The sequence below is a fragment of the Dermacentor silvarum genome, chromosome 3 (assembly GCF_013339745.2).
Source record: "Dermacentor silvarum isolate Dsil-2018 chromosome 3, BIME_Dsil_1.4, whole genome shotgun sequence".
NCBI classification, from domain to species: Eukaryota; Metazoa; Arthropoda; class Arachnida; order Ixodida; family Ixodidae; genus Dermacentor; species Dermacentor silvarum.
This window is the reverse complement of record NC_051156.1, coordinates 136,445,151-136,472,019: the sequence shown is the minus strand read 5'-3', so window position 1 is coordinate 136,472,019 and position 26,869 is coordinate 136,445,151. Positions and strand designations below refer to the sequence as shown.

Here is a 26,869-nt window from a genome sequence, read left to right as displayed (position 1 = left end):
AAAGCCCACCAGATCAGTCACGAGTCCAACTGTGCGCCGTGGTAAATTGTCGACCACAGGCCAAACGCGAGTTATATTGCCATCCGTACAAGAGATGCTAGCGCCGTGATGCGCAGTTCAGATTCGGTCGTGCACACCATCGACGGATAAATTCAGTTTAGCTGGAGCAGAATTGCGTGCCGCCCGGACAGAATTACAGCGTCTACTATATCACCGAAGTTCCCGCAAAGGCTCTTGCACCGCTCGCATCTACCACGGCATCGGCTCTCTCTCTCGCTAACTTGACTAACTGCTCAGCCGCTATAGCTTGCTCGGGTTAAAACAGCGCGATTATTCAGTGGTCTGTCAGAGTGACGTAGGTACCGTTAAAGATGTCAGCAGTGACTTGGTGTGAGACGAAGCGACAAACCAGGGGCGCGCGACGCGCAAAGAAAACGAAAGTAAAGAAATTAATCGGTTTAGTACGGTCGGCAAGCAAGATTGGCCAGCCTACATGTGGCGATAAATGTGATCTTCTTCTTGCATCGGTCTGTATGACTGATGCGAAATATCCATCTGTGCAGTGGTGTCACACGCGTGATGTAAAGAAAATGAAATGCCCACCTATGGTTCACATATGACGAGAACTGTTCCGCGCAAATTCCAAACGAAACCATAGGTGAGTTGGGGAGAAGCCCATTTTTAGTTTTCGACCTGGTGTTTTTCCCCATTATGAACAAATTTCCACAAAATATTTTTCCAGTGATTATGCTTATATTCAATGTGTTTTGTCCATTTAGATGGAAAATAATTTTTTACATGCATTTATATATTCAGTCATTAAAGGGTCAACCTCCTCTCTATCCTTTCTCCTCTCTCTTTTGTTTTCTTTTTGAAGCATAAGCGTCATGTACGTTCCCGATTTTCCGGACAACTTCCTATCAAACTCTATAGCGAATTTACACAACCACTGACAACTATTGTAATCATCAAACGTCTTGAAGCTCGGAAAGGGGCATAGCGATACGCCCTGATTATGAGTTGTGTAACCTCTGTATTCAACCGACTTCAATTGCAATACGAAAGACATGTAAAGCATTTTCATGATTTTCTCATTTTGTTTTTGTGCGTGAAAACCTCAGAATACTCAGGATACCACGCTTATAACCTCATTACCAAGTCTGCAAAGTTTAGCTACAGCTCCGAAGATTTTTTTTTTCTTTTTTTTTTTTCCACTTGCACGCTCACCGTTTTTATCTCGTTTGCCGACGGCTTCAAGCTTGTTGTTCTTGCCCCCTCACATCAAAGCGCCCCGAACAAGAAATTATCAGTGCACGCACGTCGGTACACCTTGATCTTATAATAGGCGATAGAACTGCGAAAGCGGAAGCCAAGCCGAGCCAATCCGACGCTGCGCTTCAAAGAAGGCACAGCCGGAATCGATGACAGGCGCAGTCTGGGGAGCCGCGGGCGAGTCATCTTGCAGGTCTGCACGTGAGATTTCCGCTAAGCCCGGTCTAATGGGGCACGATCAATAATTCACGAGCCACGAGGTACCCAACAAAAGAGCTGAATCCGAAGTAAACGACAGCCTTCCCGCCGAGGGCTTATCACTTACGCGCACGCAGATGGCGCCCACCCTTTCCCGAGAGTAGGGTGCCTTGATGGCAGCGCCGCCTACCGCCGTACGGAGAAGCGTGGCATTGAGGCACCCTCTTCCGAGAGAGACAGACTCTCCCCCCCCCCCCCCCCCCCCCTTTCCGTTTTGATACTCACAGCACGCGAAGTCGTTAACTTACAGCTTTCCCTCCCGGTGTCTAATCTTGCTGTCTCCGTGAACCCCTAATTATTTAGCTGAAGGCAACAGATTAAAGTTCAACGAGCAGCCATTAGTTTACAGCGTCTTGTACTAAGCCCGGGCGTAGTGTGAGCGGGGTATCACGTAGCCTCGTTTGCCTATAGCATGAGCGTGAGTGTAAACCTTGCGTGTGGAGGCGAGAGGTTGGCGCAAAAAAAAAAAAAAAATATCAGGAGGAAAAAAAAATACAAACAAGAGCTAAAGGTACGGTGCAGCTTGATATTATTCAAGTACACGGATTCTAGATTGGTGATTAGCGCAAGAAAATTAACAGCGCATCGCTTTTCGCACGTGCGTCCGCAGCATCCGAGTGATTCAACTCACAGTCAGCCAGCGCACACGGAAACGCAATGTTTGAAATACGAAAGAATAGACGCGTATTATAGCACGATGGCTGGCTACGATGGACCACCAACTCGCATAAGTACTCGCCTAATCAAAATTCAGGTCTCTATTAATTTTGCTCCAACATAGCTCGTCATGAATGCGTGTTAAATATATTATGATTGATCTACCCATATGTATGTATGTATGTATGTATGTATGTATGTATGTATGTATGTATGTATGTATGTATGTATGTATGTATGTATGTATGTATGTATGTATGTATGTATGTATGTATGTATGTATGTATGTATGTATGTATGTATGTATGTATGTATGTATGTGTATGTATGTATGTATGTGTAGGTATGTATGTATGTATGTATGTATGTGTGTATGTGTATGTATGTGTGTATGTATGTATGTATGTATGTATGTATGTATGTATAGAGCGTTTCTATAAACCTAGTAAAACGGAATATTTCCCAATCGGCATCCGCTGATCCACAGCCGCCTTTAACCGAGCGCGCAGTCGGTGCCCTTCGTCACCAGCGAGCTGGAAGATAATAATTCCTCGCACGATGATTCTTCGATCACCTGACCGCCTGTCTGTCAGAATCCAGAATATTACCGTCGCCGTGGCGAAGTCCTCGGTGACGCAAGCACATAAATACTTAGAAGGTCGAGCACATAGCATATACCTATATTGTAGAACGAAAGAAGCCACTGAAGCGAGCTTCTCCCCATAAAACGTGATATTGCGGAGAAGCAGGCTTCGGCATGCGAGAGCTAGCACGCAAGAACAGGCGGACAATCTCGGAAACACGCTGCCACCCCGCACCCCTCATGTTGAGGATGTCGTATGTAAAAGAACCAGGATTGTAAGTCCAGCGTGTTGTTACGTATTTATAATGACAGGTACAGCGCCAAAAAGGAAAGAAAGAAAGAAAGAAAGAAAGAAAAGAAAGAAAGAAAGAAAGAAAGAAAGAAAGAAAGAAAGAAAGAAAGAAAGAAAGAAAGAAAAAAAAGTGCGACGATGACAGAGGAGCTGACCGCACACCAGTCGATCACTCGCGATGTCCCGATTGGATGTGAAGTAACCTCTAGCTTGGCGTAGCCACCCCGCTGTCACTTTCGCGTGCTCTCTAGAATATCAATACTCCGTTCACGATAAGATTTAACGAGTTGCAGTTCAAAAAAAAAGCAACTATAGTCTACGAATGCAGCCTAACGCTTTAGTAGTGTTTCTTTAATAACTACGTAATATTCAGAGCCGTAAATAATAGCTGAACGCTAACTTCACTTTGTTTGTAAGCGGTGCAAGGATGATTATGACGGCGTGTGTTCCTTCATAATGTTGTACGCCAGCCTGACACGCCATGTTTACGACGGCCATGTTTCAGAGCACGGGCCTACTCTCGCAATTCGTAACAGCCCGTTTATCAACGGAAATAATATAATTCATTATTCCCCTCCAGTCCACATAAGCCAAGCAAGCTAAGCCTTTATTGTTGATGGTCGTTCTTAGGCACAAGGTTTTAACGAGAGCAACCTAAACCATTGTTAAAGACCTTGAGTTATAGACCTGGAATTAAAGCTCTCTCTCTCTCTCTCTCTCTCTCTATCTTAGTGTTGGCAATAGTGATTAACGTCGCCCCAGCCCCTGTAAAACCAGGCAGAGATACCATTACCAGTAAACACCCGTCCTCAGCGCAAATAAAGCACACCAACTACGCGACCACATACTTGCTATGCTCCCACCGTTTCCTCTACCGTAGACGTGTGCCGTGGTGCATAACAAAATTTATGAACAAATATACGCCAAGGCAGGCGGTGCCGTCTTCTCCTACCCAAACTTAGTAACGACTCCGGCAATAAGAATAGGGAATCAAATTTATCCGTCCAAGCGGCAAAGAAGCACCAAAAGGAAATAAAAGAAGGCGGAGGGGTGCGTCGACGGCGGGTACAAATGTTTATGTGCCCACCGAATGACATAGAAGTGTACGAGGTGAACTTGCACGACGCAGACGAAAGGGAAAAAAAAAAACGGCGCGCGGAAACGGCATCAAGACTTCGCTGGCGGAGCTCGCAGACGCTTCCGAGGTAGTAAAGACGACTGGCCCCTGACCGGAAATTAAGCGCTCTATGTAAAAACACGAGGGGGATATTATGGGCGGCCCTGCGACTAGAAACGCTGCGCCAAAGCATAAAAATAAGGAGGACAGCCTACGCTTGCCGATCGTGCGTAGGCGAACAACGGCCCGGACGAATGTGCGTCTCGGTGTGTGAACGCCGAAGGGGCCAGATGCGGGGGCCTCGACCTGGGGTGGGGGCTCGGAGGGAGAGAGGCAGCTGCAATACCGAAATAACTCGTACCCGCATATAGTCGCTTTCGTGACAGTGACCGACTGTGATTGTCTATCTGTGCCCCCTTTCTTTCTCCATCTCTACTTTCCTGTCACTTTACCTCCCCCTCCCCCCTCTCCCCAAGCGTAGGGTAGCAAACCGGATCTTCCCACCTGGTTACCACCCTGCCTTTCCCCTTTCTTCTGTCTGTCTCTCTCTCTCTCTCTCTGGCACCAAATTAAATTACTAATTTTTCTAACGAACTAACTTCAATATAACAATCAGTCTATAAAGAAGCTACTGGGATCGCGGCCAACAGCTACTGATGAGAAACGTGTGTTGGAGTTTTTGAAGGTCACTCATATTGTGGATACGTACTGTAGAATAAGAAGTGCACTAACATTCATTGCCTGGTGAAGATTACGTTGTGTACGCAATCTATGCGTATATCTAGACACTTCATGCACTCTTCTCTCTCGTGATATAGTCTGTATTTGTGCCGTATCTGTAGTTATTGCGACACCTTAAGCTGGATTGCTCTATAGTGATATTACGTGCTTTGAGGACTTATCGAAATTTCATGTTGTTTTTTTCGTTAGCAAGTGACAATAACTCTTTCTTTTTACGTTATGATGTTCATGTTAGCACTTTCACGTTACTCGTGTGAAAAGGAGTGACCGACACCACCTGTGCTGGTGCCAACCTCTCCTTATTTATTCATGCCAATACAACAAACCATCGGCCCCGCACATCGGGATAAGAAACGGGTGCAAAAGGAAAATAATCGCGTTAGAGGGAGAGACAGAGGATTAGACTGACCAACGAGACTGAAATATGAAGCCTCTGACCTGTACCATACTCAGTTCGGGTACTTAATTACTTAATTCGATGATGCAGGGGACAGCGATGATGACATCCGTGACCCTTGTGCTAAGGCCGGAACGCTATAATAATTCACAACATACGGCCCACATCAAAATACGCGAAGGATAAAAAAAAAGTTGGATTATAAAGCATATGTACAGCATGCTCCGATTTAAAAATAAGAAAGAAAGAAATGGTGCTCGACTAGTATTCCAAATCTAATTTTGGCTGACCACGCTTTCAAGGGATTATACAGCGATACAGGCAACAGCTCAGGTAACTTTATCCTGTCTATTCTCCTTCGCTCCAGCACCCCTTTTCTTTGATTCTCCCCTTCTCCCCCCTCACAAAGAGGAAGCAAAAAAATCAAGTAATAAAGAAGAACGAATGAAGTGCTCGAGCACAGGGGTATCAGACGCGTTAGACCAAACGCCGAGTATTCGTGGCTCATCGCTGGTCGCATAGTGGCATATTCGGGTAGGCGGGGGCGGAGTTATGCAGGGTCCTTGGAAACGGGACGTTGTGAGTACTGAAAAGGCGGGTTACACACAAAAAAAAAAATCTTCGCGGGAACAACGCAGCCCCTCTATATAGCACATACCAAAGACCTGAGCAGTGATATTACATTCCACTGACGCGAAGCCCTCGAAACGACCATCGGGTCCGACTTTGGAGCGTCTACAGCGCTCACCGGCTCCTCTACAGCAAAGACGCCGCACGGTGAACGGAAAGAGACAGACAAGAGGAGAGAACTGTGTAACACCGTCCGCTTCTCTTACTCTTTCAGCTGAATCTCCTTCGCTGCGCGCAAGGCGCAAGAACTACCAGCAAACGCGTCCCGACCGACACCTTGGATGAGCATAGCACGTACATAGCAGCAGCTGTCACAGGAATCTTCCAATCGAGCAGACACTGCGAGCAATCTCTTTTCGATCCCGGGAGCGCCACCTCCACAAACAAAGATGCTGCGGACTAGACGTCATTTATTAAAGCTTCTCTCTTCTTCGTCTTGTTTTCGATGGGCACGCAAAGACTGTTGTGAATAGTTATTAATCCGCTCGTTGCTTTGAAGGCGAGGTGTACAATAACAATAGTAGTGATGGCCGAATAACGCGGTCCTCGGTTTATCGTCAACTGTGTGCTGAAGTAAGGATTGATTGGAGTGTTTCGAACCCGTCGTGGTTGCTTGTGGCTATGGTGTTGGGCTGCTAAGCACGAGGTCGCGCGATCGAATCCCGGCCACGGCGGCCGCATTTCGATGGGGGCGAAGTGCAGAATACACCCGTGTACTTATATTTAGGTGCACGTCAAAGAACCCCAGGGTGTCCAAATTAATCCGGCGTGCCTCATAACCAGATGGTGGTTTCGGCACGTAAAACCCCATAATTAAAAAAAAAAGTGTTTCTGCGCTTACTGAAGACATAATGATACGGTTGACAATCAGCTGTGGTCTCGAGTTGCTTACCATAAGGGCGTAATATCGTAGCATTCGATATTTTCTTGTGGTAGTACGCTATAGTATAGAGAGGCACACTGGACCCCAAGAAAAAACAGATAGTGATTCGGCAGTGCACGTTGAAAGCGTTGATACATGATATCTAAGAAGACCTAGAGTTCCCGCAGGAGGGACAAGGCAGAAATACTATTTTGCTAAAGTTTAATTTGGACGTTTGAATGCTTTCTTTATATTTTTTATCTTTCTTTTGCAAGCAAATAACCACATATTTTTCCTGGCGGACAATCGGTCGCAATATCGTACACGTATTAAGGGCTCCCAAATCTCATCTCGCCTCTTCAGCGCCCCCCTTAGAAACACTGTTAAACTTGGGCTCCTTGATCGGTAATACCTTTATTGAATTGTCCTGCAGATTTTTGGCGACCCGGGCTCAAGTCTCCCACGACGGGACGTCGAGGTCTTGTCTCAGCGCCGCCTCGTGGGCCTGCTGGACGGCCCGGAGTTGCTCGCAGAGGTCGGAGCTTGCTTTCCACTATCAGGACACCGTTCGAACGCAGACGCGCGTTGGGCACAATGTGACACCGATCCGCAAAGGTAGCACGCACCTGGACGTTCCAAATTTCGCTCACGTTCTTGGGTTCGCACCTTGCTCACGCTTCCGGACGCGTTTTCGATACAGCTATTTTTTTTTTGTCCACGCCGATAACTTCTCCGTTTCGCCAAATCGATTGCCTTATCTTGTCTCCGAGAGTTGCGGTCGGTCGAACCGTTTCGGAAGCTTTCCGCCTTCTCACCACCGCTTTCGTCGCTAGCTCGGGTAATCGACGATGATCGCTGCCCGCAACAGAGTGCGACTCTCTCCTGTACTTGGTCCCTTCGCTCACAAAACTTCCGGAAGTACAGACAAAGATGGAAAAACAGAAATAATAACGCTGTTATAAGCAGGTAGGTTCGAACGAACAGTCATGTACTCCGGTGCTTTGCTTTCGGGTATACGGCATTGAAGCCGCGGACCATTACGCGTTATCTCGGGACGCGGCGCTCTGCCTCGACGATGGGAAAGTGCTGCGCGCCGACTCGATCGCACGTGGAGGAGCGATCGAGTGGATATTGGTCAGTTCTGAGCGAAGTTCTCGCACCGCATCAAGTCATCAGAAGTCGGACGACTCGGATGAAATAAACGTGATTGGGCGAAAGGTGCGCGTCGCGTCATTGATGCCTAGCTGGGGTACTGCTGATCGCGAGTCATTCCATGTGCTCCCGGAGTGAATCAAGTCGAATCACGGAGAGAGCTCTTATTGCCGTCGCGTTTGAGGCCCGAGTCGGGAAATAGACGGATCGGAATGTGGGAATCATTCAGTCGTTAAGATATAAAGCGAGCGTCTTGAGGTCCCGGAGCATGCAGCGGATGCCCGGCAACGTTTGGAGCTGCTTTTCGCATCTACTGATCTGATTAATATTTGCTGACACAGCCCAGTTCACGAACAGCATGGCCCCCTCTCCCTCATTTTGTTATCATCGCAGAGTGCTGACTGACATAATGTATGCCCTAGTTTACCACGTATGAAACATGAAAAGCTTGTTATATAATCAATGCCGTTTAATGTGGGAGTCATTAAATAATCAATGTGAGCCTAGTCAGGAGACACACCTTCCTTTTGCCCCCTTCGTGGGTATTTTGTGAAAATTCCCAAATAAAATGAAATGAAATAAATAAATTTGCGCCCCCCTCCCAATCTTTGTGATTTTCACGTTTCCAATAATGCGCGAAAATTCATTAGGCGCACGCGAGCATTTTGGGCAAGGAATTCGGATAAGCCGCGGGTAACGCGGCAGTTTTATTTACTTAATTAGTGCCACGCTTTACAGACGCATAAAGATATGTCTTTCAATGGGCCTTGGACAGTGCAACATATGATTCGGAGGCCGGCGATTCCAATTCGAAATGCTTCACAGCGCCAAAGTGCGCCGCACATGGAGAACTTTTTACGCAAGTCGTTAAACAAGCGGTTTTTTGCAGCCATTTGACACATTCTGAGAGCAAATCAGCTGAACCTGACACCCACTGCAAATACGAAAAACAAGAAATTTCGGGGGAGTAGCAGTAGTTTATGCGGCTTTCCAGTTTTCGCCAAACATTCGGGCTGCGAACATTGTAAAAAAATTTTACTACTCCCTTCCTGAACTTTTCTTATAGCTTTATTATTTAATGACTCCTCTCTGCGATTTACCGACTCACAGTAGCAGGGTCACCGCTGCCACCTGAGCAAATTATACCCTTTATTATCATTATTGCACGATGACGCTGATCAAGTACGTAAAAAAAAGAACGCACAAAAACATGTATGCATACCTACCTATTATTAACAATTCAGTAGTGACGAACTGGGTAAGCAATTGCTAACTTTTGTTGTTCGGTATTGTTTTTGTCATGTTTTCAATATTGTTCATTATATCGTCTAGTGTTTGCGTAGTAAAATTCTTGAAGTCATCATATCTTACACATATTGTGCACCCTTGTAGCTATATGTCGTTTCCACCACTTTTAAACTTTTTTACACTATGAATTTTCGCTTTTTGTCTTTTTTGTTATCATTATTTTTTATCCGGCTTTTGTATCCAGTAATGGCTGTCCCTCCCCCCCCCCCCTTTTTTTTTTGTTATTCACACTGAGTGTTGTAATTATGGGTAGCTGGCGCTTCGTCAGACATTTATTTGCCTTTTCGCCTGCATCCTGAACCCTTTGCACAAGATTGTCCGAATAAACACTTAAAAAGAAAACAAAAAGGATTATGCCGGGAAATGCGCTGGTGGACACAAACATCGATTAGTTGCGATTCAGAAGAGTCGCCCACAGCTGTTGAATCAGTGGTGTTTAAATTATTGTGAGCTAATTTTCACAGACCATATGGCATAAAATGTCTACATCTGTATGACATTCCTTCAGAAGAGAAGGAAAAAATAATAACGAAACCGTTTTTCAATCGGTAAAAAACTGAAAAAAAAGAAGAAAAATGGAAGTGGATTCTAATGGCAAAATATCAAAGTCGACGCGAAAGACGTAGGCTTCATATTCTTAAGGTTGAAAGTCATTTCGAGCATCTGCGCCCATTTTTTTTCTTTCTTTTTTTCTCAACTTCAATCTTCAGGCTCGCAACTTCAATCAGGCGTGGTACTGGAGCGGCGGCGACGCTAAGCGACATGGTGCGTGCGAGAAATCTTTTACCCATTTCACTACCATTTTCTTTTTCTCTCTCTCCTTCATCAGGATGGCGCGATTGATCGGTAGACTGGCGGGTATGTGTCAGCAGGCGCGCTCACTTCGTCCGTGCACATTCGAGTCATTTAGCGTCATATTTCATCTTTTTCCACGGAGAAAGGAATGCCAGCTCGCGAGACAGGCTGGTATTTTCAGTCGTCGCTAATCCAGTTCCCATGCACAGTCTTGCCGAAGTATGTGCACACGTGATATAAGTACTGTAGCTAGAGAAGACCGACAGATGGCGGGGCGTAACGTTTTAAGGCAACGCTAGAAGTAAGAGAGATGCCGTAGCGGAGGTATCCAGATTAATCTCGACCAACTGGGAATAAATTAACATGCACTCAAAAGCATGGTAAGCGGGCTTTTTCTTGTGTTGCATGCCCATCCCAGTGTGGGAAACCAGGCCGCGAATCGAACCAGTCACCTCGTTCTCGGCAGAAGAACGCCGTAGCCAATGACGGTGTGATCACGAAGCTATTGTGAATATTGTGGTCACGAAGTATTGTGAAGTCGGGTACAACTTAAAAAGGCAGGAGAGGCCCCGCTAAGATGACCGAAGCGCGGCAGGCGATTGCCTCCGAGACAAAAAAAAATAAATAATAATATATATATATATATATATATATATATATATATATATATATATTCCCACTGACGCGACTTGTCCCCACTTCGAAGCTTGGGCTGCCACGTTCTCCGTCGGCGGGTTGAGGGGGCAAATGCCACTGCCTTTTAAAGTTGTACCCGACGATACATACATACATACACACGTACATACATACATACAACATACATACCACATACATACATACACTACATACATACAACATACATACATACATACATACACACATACACTACATACATACATACATACATACATACATACATACTACATACATACATACATACATACATACATAAATCAAAACGATGTTAAATGATGGAAGAAATGAACAGCAAAAATGAACACGTGGCCATCTGCCCAGAAAGCGGCGCTATCAAGCTGCAGCTGAGCCGAATACTCGGTGCTCCTGTTTTTTTCCTCCACCAGCGATATCGTGAATTATCGTCGTGAAAGCTCGATTCGCAGGGTTGCATTTGGGCGTGACCGAATCGTGGTCGTGCCAACGCCGGATCGTGGTCACGCCAACGCCGGATTTCCCGCCTCATGAGCCATATAATGCTTTCGCATTAATAATACTCAGTTATCTGTACACATTGCTGCATTTCAGAGTAAAACACGCCAATTTACAGACGACATTTGCAGTTTGGCTTTCGTAAACACGGGGTGACAACTTCATTAGCACATGCCGGCCTTCTATCGAAGGCCGGCACGTGCGAATGAAGTTGTATACAGCAGAGCTTCAATCCCGATACGCATGACTGACGCGACGAATGAACCGTGACAGGGAGAGGCACGCAATTGCAACACCACGGCATTCGCTGTCGATGAATCAAGAAAGTCGACACTCGTGCGCCAGCTGAAGCGACGTACAACGCTCTTAAAATCGACGTGCACATTAAACTTCGTGCAGTCACATATAAGCGTCGACGTTCCGCAAATGCTCGGCGTGCGAGATGTATCGGTGTTGCGTGGCACTCCCGGTTGGCGCGCGCAAACTCTCATCGGCAGCGGCATCCCGGGAATTTCTGGTCGCCGCAACCATTTGCGGACAGCGGTTAGGCCAAAGCCCCGCTTCCGTCCAGTCTATGTATAACCCCGCATTTTTCTCTTCCCAGCAGAAATGGTGGACCCATCGGTCGCCAGCGGTGATCGAAAACTCGTCAGTGCACCGCGACGCAACTACGAGCGAAAACCGCTACACGACCTCTAAACGGAAATCTCGAACGACAGCGCAATACTGATGCGACCCAAGTGATCCAGTGAGAAAGAGAGATAAACAGAAAGAGAAGATGATTGGGGAAAGGCAGGACCGATAACCGGTCTGAGCCAGATACTCCGAAAATACTTGATCTTGGGCAAGTTTGTGTTTAGGCTTTTAATGACGCTTCCTGTGCGTCTTTCCCGTTCCCTTGCTTATGCTTCAACATGTAGACAACATGTGTACTAAGGCTGAGCCAAGTTGGCTACCTCACTCTGATGAAGGGAGGAGAGGGGGCGGAAAAGGAGAGACAGAAATGCGCACGCAAGCGCGCAGAAGGATTCGCTCGCATATAGCTGTTCACTCAGTGAAAAACACCAACGTTTGCTTTCAAATCGCCTGCTTCCTGTTTAATAACAATAGAGAAATGAGAAGATACAGTTAAGACACGGTTAAAAATCAACGCAACCCCTTCTCTCATCTAACACGCGCACATATAGTACAGAGAAGCAAACGTGCTGAAAGTGCATAAAAAAAATAAGGGAATATCAAGACGAGGGAATATAAATAACCAGATGGTTGGTCATATAGACATGCGCTTTAATACGGAAAATTCAGAACACTATGCAACAACAAACACAAAAACAAACAACTTGGACAAGCACGCACACAAATGTCATATTGTTAATGCAAACCTGGAGCAAACACACCAAGTAGAGTGGTTGGCGTGCGTAGATGTCATTCAATCGTTCATAAGACACAAAGAAAAGAAAAAAAAAAGCCACGTTCACTCTCTGCCTTTCACCTAGTGCAACATAACCTAATCTCACGCTCACCCACTCCGTTGACCCGATTCAATCGCGTTTACAGCCGCACTTGGCTAAGTGAGGGCAACCCACCTTTTTGTAGCGGGCTGACTCGACCGAACCCGTCATACACTTGCACAGATGGCCGACACAACCAGCCAATATTTCCTTTCTCATCAGGACGACGCAACCCCGGACGTCACAATTTCATCCTATTCTGCAAGCGTATACGGCGCTGCTCATAAGCCTATACAGTGCAATTTCGGAACGTTAAATCCTATAACGTGATTTCGACGATGTCGTGACAAGAATGTCGCGAATGCCACATTTAAACACTGATCCCACGAACTAAGGGAATCTATGCTATGTGAAGCATATATTGTAAATAGCTTGCCATCCAGCATTGTTCGGGTTTCTGCGAAGTGTTGCCATCAACCTTATCACCCTCATAATCATCATCATCATCACCTTTAGGTCCACTGCACGATAAAGGCCACTGCCAACGATCTCCAATTACCCATGTCTTGCGCTAACTGACCCCGTCCTTATGCTTGCAAACTAATTTCCGTACACCACCTAATTCAATGTGGTCCTCGACTGCGCTTCCCTACTCTTGGCACCCATTTTGTAACTCTATAATAGACCACCGGCTATCTGCCCTGCGCATTACATAACCTGCTCAGCTCCATTCCTTCTTCTTTATGTCACGCAGAACTAGGGGCTACCCCCCATTTGCTCTTTACTCCACACCGATGTCTTCCGTTTCTCCGCGTTAGGCCTATCCCGTTTCGTTCCATCGCTCCTTGCGCGACCATTAATTTATTCTCAAGCTCCTACAAGTTTTTGCCCCATATTTTAGTATTACAATCAATATAATTAAATCCTCGGGCTTTACGTGCCAAAACCACGATATGATTACGAGGCACGCCGTATAGCCGGGGGACTCCGGATTAATTTTGTCCACCTGCAGGGGGCTCTTCTATGTTAGTATCGGTATACAGAAACCAATGATTGCGCACATGCTTTTCTTTTCAATGATAGCGGCAATTCTGCCGCTCAGCCGCCAGATGCCGATAATATCCATAAGCGTCGCTCTAATAATTCTAAGAAAGGTACTTAGAAGTCTCGTTTTCGGCTATAACGGTGGGGTGTGTGCCGTAGTCAGATGATATACAATCAAGACAGACTGTATACAGGCAACGATCGGGTGAAGGGTCGAGGAGGCTGAGGGTTACGCTCGCCTTGGCAACACCTCGACGCCTATATAATCGATCGTTGGCGCTCTTCGGCCCGCCGTGTCAAGACGGGTCGCGCGTCAGGCCACGCTATACTACTACACTGCATGCCTTTCCCTGCTTCCTCCGAGCGCGCAGGCAAAGAGGAAGTCGCGTGCTCCAACGCCGCTCTTTTGGCGCCGCACTTCTACATCAGCATCGCACGCAGAAAGTGCGCGAGATAAAAGAAAAAGGGGCAAAAAGAAGAAGGAAAGAATAAAAGGACATGAGTCCACCGGTTCCGATTCGGCCGCTTTTTTGGCAGAGTGTTCTGCCCACCCCGCTAGAGTGAAGAAACAAGAAAGCTGTGCCGCGTGACACTGAGAGGTAAATAAAAAGGAAAGCGTCAGCGCACTTTGCTCTGCTGTGGAACCAACACTGTGGTACCTAAAAAAAAACGAAAAAAAAATGAACGATACTCGTGGCAAAGCCGTACTGCAGCAGAAAGTTATCTGAAACGATATAGCGACGTCGGCGATAACAACAAAAACAGTAATAATAACAGAAACTACCATGAGCAGTTCTGTCGCTTGTGTTAGGCCGCATGCCATATACACCGATGTGAAACTGATCAGACTCGTAAGCGAGGCGCCGAAATTACACATCATCGCACAAGTCGTTTTGACGTTTATTTCGGTGACAGGAACAATTGTGCAGTCGTAATCCTCGATCAACGGCTCATTGCTTTTAACAGTTCCCAAGTGAGTGCCCCTGGCGCTCGCTGCCTAAGGTGTATGACGTTCTTTCTCGAGCGTCCAGTTAGCGCCCGCAGAAAGTCAACCCCTTTAAAAAGTGCTACAATGAATAAGTTACAAGATTTCGTAACCTCCCAGCCTTTCTTGCATCTTTTTCTCTCTTTTCCTGTTTGTTATGCAATGACAGGACATTGACACCTACTTACAGAAAATAATAATTCTTATTGCTTGCTTGCTTATTGACTGATTGATTGATTGATTGATTGATTGATTGGATTGATCAAAGATATTCATCGGTTTACGGAGTCAGAAGTGCCGCGATGCTGCACATATGAAGTGAATGTGCACTGAAAGAACGCTGAACATCGGCTGCATTCCCAATCAATAGACCTAGAGGCGCCTTCCGTGCGTGCTCTCAGAAAGCTAATAATTCTCTCTTCTCCAGCGGCACAGAGCTCTATTCGAACGTATAGGCACTGGGCGGAAGAGAACAGAGACGGCAACAGCGCTTCCAGACCCATTCATGCGTGTCCGGCATAAATCCTCTTAAGCGAACTTTTGCGGCTCACATATAGGAATGCCACGTACGCCTCACCTGGCCCGCACAGAACTAATCCCACCTGCTGTTTTGCCTATGCCTCCCGAGGGGGTTGGCTGGTCGCTGTACCCTTTGGAAATGATAAAAAGGAGGAAGGAATAAAAAAGAGAAAGGGATAAAGAAAGAAAGAAAGAAAGAAAGAAAGAAAGAAAGAAAGAAAGAAAGAAAGAAAGAAAGAAAGAAAGAAAGAAAGAAAGCACGGGTATGCTAATCCCCTACCACACCGTTCATATCAAGCCAACGCGCGGTATAGAGCGAAATAACGGTGAAAGTTGAAGGAGCTCAAGGAAAACGCCGCGATACGAACTAACTTGACTGGCAAACTTGGGCCAGGAAACACATGATACTATCTTTGCTGACAAGTGTGACACCTTCAAAGCCTTTTTCTTTTTTGTTTTCGTTTGTTTTCAGCTTGACGATAGAACACTCGCTTAACGAGAAAAAAGAAAAAAGAAGGAAAAGTTGGTGCACACTCGGAGGCAGATGTGAAGGTTTCTATTTAGTCGCAACTCGCGCACAACTTCGTGTATACTCGCAGAGAAAAACTTACTTAACACACACACGGGTTGTCTATACAGCTGCAGGTGTGTACGCGGTGCTACCATGCATATACAGTAGGTATGTATGCATAGCCGTTGGTGCGAATATTCACAAAAGAGACTAATGTTTTCCCGAGAAAACGTATGAATTATGCATTGAGACAAACGGCGAATGTGTGGCGGAGGCATGCGCCTCGTCGCCCGGCAAGGCAAAGTTGGAACACGCGCCGACAGCTTTGTTTCACGAAAGCAAAAAAAAAAAGCTAAGAAAAAAACACTTCTTGGCAAAGTTAGTGCGTCTCTTTCTTTTTCATGCGGTCGCTAATGCGCTACTTCGCGCTTACTGTGACGCGCCGGCCTCGCTATAGGTCACACTATAGACCGTTCTTCGTGAATAACTATTTTGGACTACGGGCCTAGAGCTTGGTGAATGCAGAGAGCGGTAGCTCTACTGAACCCCGCCCCTATTTTGAGATCTTGTCATCCTGACATATTGGACTTTTCATTCCAAGCGTTAAATGGATTATGCTGATAATTTATTTTCGTCAAAGCATTACTAAAGTGAATAGCGCTCTTCTTTATTCTATCCTCACTGCTGCCCACTCTCCCAGTTCTTTTACTCCCGCTAAAAAGGGCGTGTCTCCTTGTGATAGCAAGAAAATGAGCACAAACCCTCCACCCACTCATTTACTAGCTCTCACAGCTAAACAGCCCTTTTTTAACGGGAGTAAAGATAACAGGGAGAGAGGACAGCAGAGAGGATGCAGTAAAAAAAAGATAATTATTTACATATATACGGTAGAATGACGCGGTAAAAATTGTACATAGTTCGCTTGTGTAGTGACTTCCTCGAGAGAGTTTGTCACCCCGCTCCACACACCGGCACCCTTACGTCACGTGGAAGCAGCCGGGAGGCGAGAACTCGACTGCTCGCGGAAGTAGCACAGTAAGCATCCCTTGATCGACAACCGTCGGATTACTTGCAAGACTTGCAATTTTTTTACACGACATAGGACCTATAGTCTCAATTCTTTAAATACGTTGCTGTTCTGACTATTAGCGTCATCGCACCGACAGTATTGCGATAGTTATCCTCCACCCTTCTTCCATTACCATTTGCGAGTGCACAATAGCGGGTTAAAGCCCGCAAGCTCGGGCCGACCTCTATCCCATTTTACAGATAAACTCTACTACCATTACTACTACTATTTGCGAGACAAGGTTTTCAATAAATGGATGCATCGTGGTGATCGCGACCGGAACTGTGACTGTAGTCAAACATCGCTATTTATTTAGTTTAGTTTAGTGGGTGCAGTATAGGACTCCTACACCGAAATTTTCACCCAATACACGCAGAAATAGGCACATTGGGCATCGGTGCTTGGATTATAGGAAGAGCGACGGCGAATGTACGAGCGCACACGCTGAGCTCATAGTATAGTGTTCTAGACGCCTTCTAGCCAGCTCCCGCGGCCCGACGCGTCATTGACATTCCAAGCTCTGCGGATGATCCGGACGCCGGACATCCCAATATCTCCGTTGGGTGTTTCCTGTCAACGGTATAGCTGGGCTGTCTTAACCGGCTGTGGCAGCTGTCATCTCTGAGACCAAAGCGCTAATAATCATGGGAACCCGAGCAGGTTCGCTCGAGCGACGTCTATCATTTAATGGCAAACACCGTATATATTCGTGTAACACATCCGTGCTCCGAACTTTAAGAGATACAAACAAATGTGCAATGTAATTATTTTTAATTGTCTATACGTCGCAACCTAACTTTACGAAGCAAAATTGGCCATCTTTCCACGAAATAAACGAAGAAAAAGAAACGCCGGAAATACGTATAGGCTGTGCCTCGAGCCGTAGATATCTAGGCCAACGTCGGCGTATTTTTTTACAATACTTGCTTGTGTTTACCTTCTCGTCGTATGCAGGCTGATATGGCACTTTCAATCAATGGTCGCGGGCCAGTGAACTTTCGCGAAGCCATCTATTGCTAGAGGCATTCGTTTCCGACTTTGTATAGGCTTGTTTCGCCGTTGTGCATTACATTATGGAAATAAAAAGCAACTGACGTCGTCGCGAACCAGCTTTATTCCCGCTAAGGCTGACAAGCCACGAGCTAGTCCTCAATACTACGTCGCTCAATCACGTCTGCTTCGAGCACAGACATCAATCCCAAGGGGAAAGAGGTGACAGACAAACTAACTTTCTCGAAAAAATATTTAAAGCGTTGTTGAGGCGGGGACGCTCGTTCACAACTTCACACAAACTTGATACGCACTTGTGCATTGCACTCTGTAAAGCAAAAAAAAAAGAAAAAAATGCGAGAACGTCGTGACGATTCTATTTCCCTCCCCCCAGGGTCGACAGGTCGGGAGCTGTTGCTCGGCACGTCGCTCAATCATGTCTCTTTCCAGCACAGCCAGGCATCAATCCTAATGGAAAGTGGCAATCTGCGACACTGCTTGCTGCTGAGTCCCCCCCCCCCCCCCTCCCTTTCCTACAGCACGCTATATGACTCGCCGACTATATATAGGCGCATTATGAAAGAGCCTTTTGTCACTGATGATTTGCCCCGCTGGCAAAGTACGGTCAGTCGTGTACTACCCAATATATGCGGACGGCGGCGTGCGCCTGATCAGCGGAGGCGGCCTCTGGTGGCCCGCAAGATACAAAAGACGGTCGCCGCCACAGGGCCTGTCACGGCAGCGAGTGCCTTGCACCGCCACGCGCGAAGACCGCGACGACGAGGTTCCGATTAGGTTTGCCACGCGACAACGAAGGCACGAATAAGGTCACGCGGAATTGCTGCGGATCGATATTGAGGCGCGTGCGGACCGTGGCTCGTCCGCGTCGTCACCTCAGGCCGCTGGCCTCGGCCAGTTGCCTCGGAAGCTGTTGCTGACTCCTCGGCTCTGGGGCAGGTTTTTCGCGCTGACGCGAAATGGAGCTAGTATACGTGGAAATGCAGTTAATTCTGCGATGAGAAAGAAGAACATGTGGAACCGAGGGACTCGACTTTTTTGTTGTTGGTTACAAGCGTGTGAAGCAAACAGACAGCAAAGCCAGCAAAAGCACGGAAGAAATAAATTGTGATGTTTGATTGAAGAGAGAACAAGGAGAGAAGGCTAACCAGACGAACGTCCGGTTTGCTTCCCTACACTAGGGGTAAGGGAAAGGGGGGAATAGAAAGAGGAAATCAGAAATAAGGCAAAGGGAAATGAAAGTGGAAGAAAAAAAATTCACCGACGATTACGATGCTTCCTAATGCGAAATTTGAGCGCAGCTCTATACGTGTTTTCATTTCGCGATATATTGGCTGGCGCGGACAATCTTTCTCGTGCGGCAGGTTGCAAACGGAGCGAAGTGTGGCGAGACTGCCTCGCTAATCTGGAGATCGCGAGAGCCAGCGCGTGGGCGCGATTCACAGGAGCCGCCGACGACAGACCTCCACGACGACGCGCGCGGCGCCATCTCGTAGCCATCGTCGCCGCACTACGCTGTTCTTCTCACGCCTTCGCCATACCCTCCTCCGCTCTCCGCCTCACGGTTAAGATGCACCCTCCTCTCCGCTTTTCCCCTCGCACCTCGTCGCACTCGCCAGTTTTTTCATCCCCCACTGCGCGCCGCGTTCGCTCTCATCTTTCGCTGTGCTCGTTCGCTGTGAACGCTGACGCTCGCCGCGGAAACGGGCGCCTAGGAGCTGCACTCAAAAAAGAGAAATTGCCTCAGGTGGGAGTCGAACCCACACCTTCCGCCTTACGCGTGCGGGGCTTTACTGTTATACTACAGCGGCGGTCGTCCTCCCGTCAACCTTCTTGGGTATTTGTGTATGCATACGAGATTAGCCCTGGGAGTGTTAGTCAGCGCCACTAAAGGCTAATGTGTGTGTAAGTCCGCGACTGTCACGTGTGTATGTGTGCCGTGTCTGCGTGTGCACGTATACTTGCCACTTGTTCGCGAAAGTTCCCGGGCTCTTTTGTTCGTATTGGAGATGAACCACTAAAGTGGTGCTGGATTCTACGGCCTTTGATTGACCGCGGAGTCCAGGTACATGTAGGTGGCTGGCACCTCTACTCACAAAGAAAAGAAAGAAAAAAATTGACTAGCGACAGCAAGCACAGTAGCTCCACGAGACCTTACGTCCAGTCCTGTGCTACGGCCTGGGAAGTTTGTCGTCGGGAAGCGCGCTGCAACCACCGTAATAGAGTTCGTTGCTTAAAGAACAGCCCAGTATTTAGAGAGATATAGTGTTCGAACCTGCTGAAATAGCTACGGGATTCGTACCAGACGACGGATGTTGGCACTATCAAAGTGGCATCGAGGTGTTTGACAAATGGTGAGCGTACCACATCGCAAGCATTTGTAATTTTGGAATTGTTATTTGTTTATTTATCTGTCAACTTCTTCATTTATTACTTTTTTGCCTTCTGAAATCTTTATGTGCTCTCTCACCGTCACGCGTGAAGCAGTGATAGCTCCTGGCCATTTGATGAAATAAATAAATAAATAAATAAATAAATAAATAAATAAATAAATAAATAAATAAATAAATAAATAAATAAATAAATAAATAAATAAATAAACAATCCGGTCGAGCTGTCGACGCAGTCTTTCTCAAGCAAACTTGGCCGTCCCAATCTCTCTTATTTGCACAGTAGTGCACGAAAACATATGACATTGTTGTTTCCTGAGAAAAATTCATTACCTCCCTTTCTAAGCTATTAGTTTCTTATTTCACTTTCCATAATGCAACACAAAGTGTACGATGGCTGATGCAGCCAAAGTGACAGAGACGGATTACACTTTGTTTACTGACGGTGCCATAAAGCTTCACTTCCCACTTTGCTGATTTCACGGTGGTCGCTGTTGCCTACATTTCCGAGTTTGCCTGCGATGGAGTGCCATCTGCGTTTTTTTTTTCGCTTTCTCTCCTTCTTTTATCTCTTATATATATATATATATATATATATATATATATATATATATATATATATAACCTGTAGGCCAAGCATTTTTCTCAGCTAACCTCTCTACCTATCATTCAAATTTCACTTACCAGCACGCACGTATTTTGATATGTCGGTTGATGGATACGGTTTCCTTGTGATACGCTCTTGGAATAGGCAAGTTGTGCGCACGATGGGTGGGCTATGGGGTAGGAAAAATGTAACGCGGCAGCGCGTATTGAAGAGACTATTGCCCTAGGCTAGGGGTAGGGCATAATACAGCACCAGCATTCCGAACAATTTAGTGAACAGGACCGAACAAATGCAAAATGTCATATCTTTTTTTTTTTCACTACTGTACAAAAAAAAAAAAAAACATTTATCTCGACACACAATCAACTGCTTTATTTCGGCTTTTATTGGCCTGCAGGCTTGTTTTTCAAAGCAATATGACGTCGTTTCGTTCTTTCTTCCTCTTCCCTCTGCAAGTTTCTTAGTTGCTGTTGGTCAGCAAAACGCGCGCATGGAGGAAAAAGAAGCGCTTACCCACTAAAGAAATGATTCCTTTTTTATTATTTAGATGGTTGCCTGTTGCTCCCGCATGATGATAAGATGATGATGACACTGATAATGATGATCATACAGTCGAAACCGGATATATGAAACCCACATATAACGAATTATTGTGTATAACGAACAGCTGTAAAATCCCCTTGAAAATTTCTGCATGAAATTTTTATTTGATATATCGAATTACCAATATATCGAACTTTTTTGATCCTCTTCAGATTCGATATATCCGTGTTCGACTGTATAATGCTTAGATGGTACAAGAGCAGATACGGCAAAATGCGCGCGCAATCTACACGTGCAAGTACAGCCGAACCCGGATATATCGAATCTGAAGGGGATCACAAAAAAAGTTCGATATGTAGGTAATTCTATACATAAAATAAAAGTTTTATACAGAAATCTTCCAAGGGGATTTTACTGCTGTTCGTTATACACAATAATTCGTTATATGCGGGTTCGATATATCCGGGTTCGACTGTATACAGTTACACGGTATAAAAAAAAGCTTTCATGGCATAAAAATCAAATTCTCTAGTGTATACAGGACCGAACTGAAGGCGCAGGAAGAAAGGAAGTTCCCCCAGTACGCAATACTCGTACAATTCCAATCACATTTCCATCAAGTAAGGCGGTGCTAGGTATAACGGCAACGGGAGTTGTACGTTCTTCGAACAACTCTTCTTGGAGAGGCCTAATTACGAAGAAGCCCGTGAGAACAGCCGTTCCGAAGGGATAAAGGAAAACGAAAAAAAGAAAAAGGGAAAGGTACTTTCGCATACGGGCAACTGCACTCTTTTCAAGGACGCGAACTACTCCCTGCGCTTGGTGCACTTTTCTGTGTTATCCTTGTGCGTACTTCAACGCTGCTTTCGAGTTCACGCCGACTTTCCCGTTTTCACGCCGAGAAAGCAGGTGCTTTTGACGCTCCCGAACAGAAGATTACTTAAATGAAGTACACCATGTTTTAATTTTAGCGATGCGCTCCCTTTGCGAGCGCAGTACGCTAGAGAAATCAACGTTAATAAGGAAAGAAAGCATACAAGCAACGCGTCATTCTTCTTGTACAGAACTTATGCCGCTACTACGAGGGCGGGAAAAAAATAAAAGCAAGCCATAGACAGAGCACGCGGGCATAAACTCACCAGAAGTTGTAGCGCGCACGTTAATTAAACTGCGCGCCGAAGACTTACTGAACGGACCAGAGGCCCCATTTATATACCGTCTGCCACACTAACAGAAACGCATATCCTGCGCACAGAGTCGCGGCTAAGCGCTGAATATTTCCTTTCGCATCATCAGCGTAAGTATATCTCCTATACCGGGTGTTTCAACGAACACTTTCAAACATTTTTAAGGGTTGCCTGTGTCAGATAGCACAATTCAAGTTCATGAGCTGGTCTACTCGACGAGGCGGACATTCCTTGCACAAAAAATTGAAATTCATAATCGACGAATTCACAAGAAATTCACTAATTAAGTTTTTTTAACTTATTACCTTACGGCAAATATTCCGATTTATAAATTCTAGCCGCTGAGCCACTACGCTACGGGTGTGGATCCCCGCTGCCCCGACTGTGGCGAGAAAAGGTCCACCTTTAACCACATGCTGTGGCAATGTTCTGCATTGCAGTACTCGCCTTTCAACAGGCAAGAAGACTGGGAAGAAGCCGTCAAGAGAGACGACCTTCAAGTCCAGCTTCGGGCTGTACAAAGGGCCTGCGAAAGGGCTGAAGATCACGGTCTTCCTCCGCCCCCGGTGCAGGTGCGGCCCGCGACTACGACAAAGTAGTCCCTTAGGACAAAATAAAGTTTAGTGTCTGTCCGTCTGTTGAGTTCACAAGGCGCATCCACATGGAACAAATTCTGAGGATGACGCCAGTTTCGCGATATTAATTCCCGAACTTTGCGGAGTTCATTGGCGTTCATTGCCGTTAATTGGCGAATGCATTGGCGTTCATGTTACTTTCATAACAAAACGTCGTTTATGCATTGAACCACAAAATTAACTGGAACGCCATGGCATTTCTCCGCATTGTTCGGGAATTAATATCTCGAAATTGGTGTCATCCTGAGAATTCGTTCCAAAAGGATCCGCCTTTTGTGCGCGTACGTTGGATAGCATGCACAACGAGGACTTTGTCTTTTAGACCGGCAAAGGTCCTCTGTGGGCCAAGCTTTTTTTGGAACTCTGCAACGATAATGTGAACGTTGCAGTTTGACCTCACATACGCGCAGAGCGTGCAAACGACAACGCACACATTCAACATGCGCAACTTCACCCCACTCAAACTCCCCCTCACGCAACCAAGCGGCCATTATACACATGACCACCGCCGATCGCTTGACCGCTCTTTCACGGAAAGCTGTCGGGAAATGTCTCGGTGTACCGTTACATTGGCACGCAGCGCAGTTACATAAGCGAAACGACACCTAGTTGCTAACGATGGAACGCGAATAGACTTTCCCATACGCACGCGCCTGTTCTGGTCGCCAGCGTACTTTTTGGTCGCCAGCGTACCGCACCGCTTAAACAGGGCTGGATATAGAAGCACGAGTCCAACGTGGTCGACGTGACCGGTTACGCGGACAGAGTCAATTTTTCTTAACCCAGCCGTCGTATAACACGGTATACGAGGCTTATAGCACGGGCATCCAACCCAACGCTAAACGTGATCTGTTTCGGCTATGTATTTATCCCGGCAGTCATCACATAGCTAACTGCTCGCCGCCGCCCAAGCGCACCCCGCCGTACAGATGTGGAGACCAACACCATGCACCTGCCTGCTGCAGCAGCCCTACTTCCAACAAGCAGCCACACACACAGCGCGTCCTCCCGAGCGCCGCGGCCTGGCTCCGTGGCGCATGCATTGTGCATGCATTCATGCGTTCCCGTTCGGTTCACTTTCGGCACACGGTCACGTTGTTCACGTAGCTTCAGCGACCCCTAAACGCCTTCCCCCCCTCTCTCCTTTTCCACCAAGCGGTATAGGGGCGACGGCGCCATGGAGCTAGCTCATTGTTCGGAGTGACTGCCAACCGTGGTCCTGCCAATCGTTCACGAACTGGGGCACACACACACGCAGCGTGCACGTTAATAAGCGGGCCCCGTGGTGCTCCATCGCCGCCGCCGGTGCGCGGACGCGTGCAACGTTAGCCTAGCTAGATGCGTGCAGTGCGTGTTACAATATGTAGAGCTTGACGCACGCGTATGGCGTTGCAGGACTGTCACCGTTGTGCGGAAGATCGAACGAGAACGGTGCGTCGATCGAGACGAGTGTAGAAGCAGACACGGCTAGCGAAAAAAAGAAGAGAAGAAAACTTCCGAGTGGGTTTGGGCTGTAACGTCCCTTCTTTCACCTTTCTGCGAGCGTCGTGGAGGAGGCTAACGATACAGCGTGCAATACGGCCGTGGATTCCGCAGACCCGGATCGTCCAATCAGGAAGAAGAAAGGGCGCTTCCGCCGTGCGTCAGTTGGCTCCACCGCGCGGCCCTTATCCCACTTGACCGCGCCTTTTCGATCCCCAAAGAATAAAAGAAAGGAAAAGAAAATAAAAAGATGCTTTGACGAGCTGTTGTTTTTAGAAGCCGCTTGCCTGCCCGGGTTGCTTGTCAGTGTGGAATTCGCCGTTTATACCATTCAGAGGAACCTACAGCTGGTATAAGTCTATACCGGTATCCACCTCAGCTCCCATGCACAATACCTCTGCTGCAAATGTCCCGCCAACGCAGCAAGCCTGACATTCAAAGCACGCGACCTATACTCCCTGAAATGTCACGCTATGGGTCAGGAAAATTCGATCTTGCTCGCTAACAGGAAAGGTATGCTTCTGGATGTGTGACGACTAGTATAAATTAGGTTGTGCCGTTGAACGCCCCAAAACTGCACAGCAGGTGACGAAGGACGGCGAAATGGAGGGCTCCGGATTATATTTTGAACATCTGGGCTTCTTTATGGCGCCTGGGAATCCGGGCTTTTCTTTTTATTTTTTTTTTTGCACCGGCATAAAAATCAAATTCTCTAGTGTATACAGGACCGAACTGAAGGCGCAGGAAGACAGTAAGTTCCAAAACCTTGCTAAATTATGGGATTTTACGTGCCAAAACCAGTTCTGATTATGAGGCACGCCGTAGTGGGGGACTCCGAAAATTTGGACCGCCTGGGGTTCTTTAACGTGCACCTAAATATAAGTACACGGATGTTTTCGCATTTCGCCCCCATCGAAATGCGGCCGCCGTGGTCGGGATTCGATCCCGCGACCTCGTGCTCAGCAGCCCAACATCATAGCCACTGAGCAACCACGGCGGGTGATGTAGACCTTGCTCCTCGCATCGCGCCTTGCACACCCGGCACACTTTTTCCGCGTCGCTATTACTCGCAGTGGGCCAAAGAGCGTACCACTAAATAAAACATATATTCAATCAATAGATCAATCAATCAATTAATCAATCAATCAATCAATCGTGTAACTAAATCTAAGCGTTATTTGCATTCAAACAGTTATTCAACCAATAAATAAATCAATTAACCAATCGTGTGACTAAATATAATCGTTATTTGCATTCAAACAGGTATTCAACCAATCACTAAATCGTGTAACTAAATCTAAGCGTTATTTGTATTTAAACAGTTATTCAAGCAATCAATCAATCAATCGTGTAACTAAATCTAACCGTTATTTGCATTCAAAGAGGTATTCAACCAATCGCTAAATCGTGTAACTAAATCTAAGCGTTTTTTGCATTTAGCCTCCATCGAAATACGACCGCCGCAGTCGGGAATCGAGCCCGCGACCTTGTTCCCAGCACCGGAACGCCATAGCCACTGATCCACCGCGGCGGTGTCGGCATTATAATGGCGACCAAAACGAGAGGAACTATTTTTCTGCGCGGAGAGCCCACCTGCATCTGTCGAACGCACGCGGCAATCTGCAGCGCTGCACACCACTGCGGTCGTACGCCGACGGTCGGTGCGGCGCTTCGCAACGAACGGAGCTTGCGGGCGGCTGCGGGCGGCATGTGTGCGCGCCCGTCGCCGTGACACACACACAAAAAAAAAAAAAAGAACGGAAGCTATGCTGCTGTTGCTGCTACTGCAGCAGTGCCGAGGCCCCGACCGTTGGAGAGAGCACACGCACGCACTGGCGATTGGAAACGCTTGATTGCGTTCGGTTTCGCCCGCTCGTTGTTTCGCACAGTGCTATCCAGCACGCTGCATCGCGGAGGGGAAGCCGAGATAGCCTGTTCTTCACCCCTCTGTATTCGGCACAAAAACATCAGCGTTGTTTGAACAACGCTTGTACCGAACGTAGAGCCGGCTCCATAACGGAGGAATTTTGAAAGGTAGTACCGGTGATCGACGTATAGGCGACACCGGGCGTTATGGTCCGGATCACGCAGCTCTCTCGCGACTAACACAAGATCAGCCAAAAAATATCTTTCCGGGACAGACCCGCGTGGTCGTCAGACGCCTACAAAGTAATACTTACACTCACGGAACTATAATGCACCGCCTC

The 26,869-nt window shown here is 46.9% G+C and overlaps 1 protein-coding gene across 3 annotated transcripts in view; it reads right to left on the bottom strand.

Moving 5' to 3' along the window:
- The window catches only part of LOC119445813 (pleckstrin homology domain-containing family G member 5-like), a 676,589-nt gene that overhangs the window by 399,529 nt on the left and 250,191 nt on the right, over positions 1 to 26,869 (bottom strand). The window lies entirely within an intron of this gene.